We start from the raw sequence: 6,268 nt of genomic DNA, 5'->3' as shown, positions 1-6,268 counted from the left end.
GAATGTATTAACCCCCACCCCCTTCTATATACTCTAAACGTTATATGCGCTATACGTTTAGGTTTGTTCTGGACATTGGTTGATATGCGCTCAAATAAGTCCTTTTTAACGTCGGCTGCTAGACTTTGTGCACCCCGTATTCGATTAAAGATATATAATAATCTACATTTCATGTGAGTTTAAGCACATTTAAAAGCATGTGGGAATGAGGGGCAAGTGCCGAAAGGCCGAAATGCCGAAAGGCCGAAACACCATTCTCCGATATTCTCTACACGTTATTCGCTATTAACGAAAATATTTGTTCTTGACTTTGGTTGATAAAGGCTCAAATTAGACCTTTTTAATGTCGGCTGCTACAATTTGTGCACCCCTTATTCGATGAGGTATATAATAATCTAAATTTCATGTGTGTTTCATCATATTTAAAGCAAATGGGAATTAGCAACGAATGTATTAACCCCTACCCCCTTCTATATACTCTAGACGTTATATGCGCTATACGTTTAGGTTTGTTCTGGACATTGGTTGATATGCGCTCAAATCAAACCTTTTTAATGTCGGTTGCTAGAAATTGTGCACCCCGTATTCGATGAGGTATAGAATAATCTAAATTTCATGTGAGTTTCAGCACATTTAAAGCAAGTGGGAATTAGCGGCGAATGTATTAAAGGCCGAAACCCCATTCACCGATATTCTCTACACGTTATTCGCTATTAACGAAAATATTTGTTCTGGACATTGGTTGATATGCGCTCAAATTAGACTTTTGTCACCTTTTAATGTCGGTTGCTACAATTTGTGCACCCTGTATTCGCTGAAGTATATAATAATCTACATTTCATTTGAGTTTCAGCAAAATAAAGGCAAATGGGAATTAGCGGCGAATGTATTAAAGGCCGAAACCCCCTTCACCGAAATACTCTACATCTTATGCGCTACTAACGAAAATATATGTTCTGGACATTGGTTGATATGCGCTCAAATAAGTCCTTTTTTGATGTCGGCTGCTAGAATTTGTGCACCCCGTTTTCGATGAGGTATATAATAATCTACATTTCATGTGAGTTTCAGCACATTTAAAGCAAATGGGAATTAGCAACGAATGTATTAACCCCCACCCCTTCTATATACTCTAGACGTTATATGCGCTATACGTTTAGGTTTGTTTTGGACATTGGTTGATATGCGCTCAAATAAGACCTTTTTAAGGTCGGCTGCTACAATTTGTGCACCCCGTATTCGTTGAGGTATACAATAATCTACATTTCATGTGAGTTTCAGCACATTTAAAGCAAATGGGAATGAGCAACGAATGTATTAACCCCCACCCCCTTCTATATACTCAAGACGTTATATACGCTATACGTTTAGGTTTGTTCTGGACATTGGTTGATATGCGCTCAAATAAGTCCTTTTTAACGTCGGCTGCTAGACTTTGTGCACCCCGTATTCGATTAAAGATATATAATAATCTACATTTCATGTGAGTTTAAGCACATTTAAAGCATGTGGGAATTAGCAACGAATGTATTAACCCCCACCCCCTTCTATATACTCAAGACGTTATATACGCTATACGTTTAGGTTTGTTCTGGACATTGGTTGATATGCGCTCAAATAAGACCTTTTTCAATGTCGGCTGCTAGAATTTGTGCACCCCGTATTCGATTAAAGATATATAATAATCTACATTTCATGTGAGTTTAAGCACATTTAAAAGCAAGTGGGAATTAGGGGCAAGTGCCGAAAGGCCGAAATGCCGAAAGGCCGAAACACCATTCTCCGATATTCTCTACACGTTATTCGCTATTAACGAAAATATTTGTTCTTGACTTTGGTTGATAAAGGCTCAAATTAGACCTTTTTAATGTCGGCTGCTACAATTTGTGCACCCCTTATTCGATGAGGTATATAATAATCTACATTTCATGTGTGTTTCATCATATTTAAAGCAAATGGGAATTAGCAACGAATGTATTAACCCCCACCCCCTTCTATATACTCTAGAGGTTATAATTATGCGCTATACGTTTAGGGTTGTTTTGGACATTAGTTGATATGCGCTCAAATAAGACCTTTTTAATGTCGGCTGCTAGAATTTGTGCACCCCGTATTCGATTAAAGATATATAATAATCTACATTTCATGTGAGTTTAAGCACATTTAAAGCATGTGGGAATTAGCGCCAAATGTATTAAAGGCCGAAAGCTCATTCACCGATATTCTCTACACGTTATTCGCTATTAACGAAAATATTTGTTCTGGACATTGGTTGATATACGCTCAAATTAGACCTTTAAATGTCGGCTGCTACAATTTGTGCACCCCGTATTCGCTGAAGTATATAATAATCTACATAACACTTGAGTTTCAGAAAAATTAAGGCAAATGGGAATTAGCGGCGAATGTAAAGGTCGAAACCCCCTTCACCGATTTACTCTACATGATTGTTATAAGCTATTAACGAAAATATATGTTCTGGACATTGGTTAATATGCGCTCAAATTAGACCTTTTTAATGTTGGCTGCTAGAATTTAAGCACCCTGTATTCGATGAGGTATATAATAATCTACATTTCATGGGAGTTTCAGCAAATTTAAAGCAAATGGGAATTAGCAACGAATGTATTAACCCCCACCCCCTTCTATATACTCTAGACGTTATATGCGCTATACGTTTAGGTTTGTTTTGGACATTGGTTGATATGCGCTCAAATAAGACCTTTTTAAGGTCGGCTGCTACAATTTGTGCACCCCGTATTCGTTGAGGTATATAATAATCTACATTTCATGTGAGTTTCAGCACATTTAAAGTAAATGGGAATGAGCAACGAATGTATTTACCCCCACCCCCTTCTATATACTCAAGACGTTATATACGCTATACGTTTAGGTTTGTTCTGGACATTGGTTGATATGCGCTCAAATAAGTCCTTTTTAACGTCGGCTGCTAGACTTTGTGTACCCCGTATTCGATTAAAAAAATATAATAATCTACATTTCATGTGAGTTTAAGCACATTTAAAGCATGTGGGAATTAGCGCCAAATGTATTAAAGGCCGAAAGCTCATTCACCGATATTCTCTACACGTTATTCGCTATTAACGAAAATATTTGTTCTGGACATTGGTTGATATACGCTCAAATTAGACCTTTTAAATGTCGGCTGCTACAATTTGTGCACCCCGTATTCGCTGAAGTATATAATAATCTACATAACACTTGAGTTTCAGCAAAATAAAGGCAAATGGGAATTAGCGGCGAATGTATTAAAGGCCGAAACCCCCTTCACCGAAATACTCTACATCTTATGCGCTACTAACGAAAATATATGTTCTGGACATTGGTTGATATGCGCTCAAATAAGTCCTTTTTTGATGTCGGCTGCTAGAATTTGTGCACCCCGTTTTCGATGAGGTATATAATAATCTACATTTCATGTGAGTTTCAGCACATTTAAAGCAAATGGGAATTAGCAACGAATGTATTAACCCCCACCCCCTTCTATATACTCTAGACGTTATATGCGCTATACGTTTAGGTTTGTTTTGGACATTGGTTGATATGCGCTCAAATAAGACCTTTTTAAGGTCGGCTGCTACAATTTGTGCACCCCGTATTCGTTGAGGTATATAATAATCTACATTTCATGTGAGTTTCAGCACATTTAAAGTAAATGGGAATGAGCAACGAATGTATTACCCCCACCCCCTTCTATATACTCAAGACGTTATATACGCTATACGTTTAGGTTTGTTCTGGACATTGGTTGATATGCGCTCAAATAAGTCCTTTTTAACGTCGGCTGCTAGACTTTGTGCACCCCGTATTCGATTAAAGAAATATAATAATCTACATTTCATGTGAGTTTAAGCACATTTAAAGCATGTGGGAATTAGCAACGAATGTATTAACCCCCACCCCCTTCTATATACTCAAGACGTTATATACGCTATACGTTTAGGTTTGTTCTGGACATTGGTTGATATGCGCTCAAATAAGACCTTTTTCAATGTCGGCTGCTAGAATTTGTGCACCCCGTATTCGATTAAAGATATATAATAATCTACATTTCATGTGAGTTTAAGCACATTTAAAAGCATGTGGGAATTAGGGGCAAGTGCCGAAAGGCCGAAATGCCGAAAGGCCGAAACACCATTCTCCGATATTCTCTACACGTTATTCGCTATTAACGAAAATATTTGTTCTTGACTTTGGTTGATAAAGGCTCAAATTAGACCTTTTTAATGTCGGCTGCTACAATTTGTGCACCCCTTATTCGATGAGGTATATAATAATCTACATTTCATGTGTGTTTCATCATATTTAAAGCAAATGGGAATTAGCAACGAATGTATTAACCCCCACCCCCTTCTATATACTCTAGAGGTTATAATTATGCGCTATACGTTTAGGGTTGTTTTGGACATTAGTTGATATGCGCTCAAATAAGACCTTTTTTAATGTCGGCTGCTAGAATTTGTGCACCCCGTATTCGATTAAAGATATATAATAATCTACATTTCATGTGAGTTTAAGCACATTTAAAGCATGTGGGAATTAGCGCCAAATGTATTAAAGGCCGAAAGCTCATTCACCGATATTCTCTACACGTTATTCGCTATTAACGAAAATATTTGTTCTGGACATTGGTTGATATACGCTCAAATTAGACCTTTAAATGTCGGCTGCTACAATTTGTGCACCCCGTATTCGCTGAAGTATATAATAATCTACATAACACTTGAGTTTCAGAAAAATTAAGGCAAATGGGAATTAGCGGCGAATGTAAAGGTCGAAACCCCCTTCACCGATTTACTCTACATGATTGTTATAAGCTATTAACGAAAATATATGTTCTGGACATTGGTTAATATGCGCTCAAATTAGACCTTTTTAATGTTGGCTGCTAGAATTTAAGCACCCTGTATTCGATGAGGTATATAATAATCTACATTTCATGGGAGTTTCAGCAAATTTAAAGCAAATGGGAATTAGCAACGAATGTATTAACCCCCACCCCCTTCTATATACTCTAGACGTTATATGCGCTATACGTTTAGGTTTGTTTTGGACATTGGTTGATATGCGCTCAAATAAGACCTTTTTAAGGTCGGCTGCTACAATTTGTGCACCCCGTATTCGTTGAGGTATATAATAATCTACATTTCATGTGAGTTTCAGCACATTTAAAGTAAATGGGAATGAGCAACGAATGTATTTACCCCCACCCCCTTCTATATACTCAAGACGTTATATACGCTATACGTTTAGGTTTGTTCTGGACATTGGTTGATATGCGCTCAAATAAGTCCTTTTTAACGTCGGCTGCTAGACTTTGTGTACCCCGTATTCGATTAAAAAAATATAATAATCTACATTTCATGTGAGTTTAAGCACATTTAAAGCATGTGGGAATTAGCAACGAATGTATTAACCCCCACCCCCTTCTATATACTCAAGACGTTATATACGCTATACGTTTAGGTTTGTTCTGGACATTGGTTGATATGCGCTCAAATAAGACCTTTTTCAATGTCGGCTGCTAGAATTTGTGCACCCCGTATTCGATTAAAGATATATAATAATCTACATTTCATGTGAGTTTAAGCACATTTAAAAGCATGTGGGAATTAGGGGCAAGTGCCGAAAGGCCGAAATGCCGAAAGGCCGAAACACCATTCTCCGATATTCTCTACACGTTATTCGCTATTAACGAAAATATTTGTTCTTGACTTTGGTTGATAAAGGCTCAAATTAGACCTTTTTAATGTCGGCTGCTACAATTTGTGCACCCCTTATTCGATGAGGTATATAATAATCTACATTTCATGTGTGTTTCATCATATTTAAAGCAAATGGGAATTAGCAACGAATGTATTAACCCCCACCCCCTTCTATATACTCTAGAGGTTGCGCTTTACGTTTAGGGTTGTTTTGGACATTAGTTGATATGCGCTCAAATAAGACCTTTTTTAATGTCGGCTGCTAGAATTTGTGCACCCCGTATTCGATTAAAGATATATAATAATCTACATTTCATGTGAGTTTAAGCACATTTAAAGCATGTGGGAATTAGCGCCAAATGTATTAAAGGCCGAAAGCTCATTCACCGATATTCTCTACACGTTATTCGCTATTAACGAAAATATTTGTTCTGGACATTGGTTGATATACGCTCAAATTAGACCTTTTAAATGTCGGCTGCTACAATTTGTGCACCCCGTATTCGCTGAAGTATATAATAATCTACATAACACTTGAGTTT

The sequence above is a fragment of the Strongylocentrotus purpuratus genome, unplaced genomic scaffold (genome assembly GCF_000002235.5).
Source record: "Strongylocentrotus purpuratus isolate Spur 01 unplaced genomic scaffold, Spur_5.0 spur5_scaffold_12, whole genome shotgun sequence".
NCBI classification, from domain to species: Eukaryota; Metazoa; Echinodermata; class Echinoidea; order Camarodonta; family Strongylocentrotidae; genus Strongylocentrotus; species Strongylocentrotus purpuratus.
The sequence above is the reverse complement of the archived record's forward strand: the minus strand, read 5'-3'. Positions refer to the sequence as shown.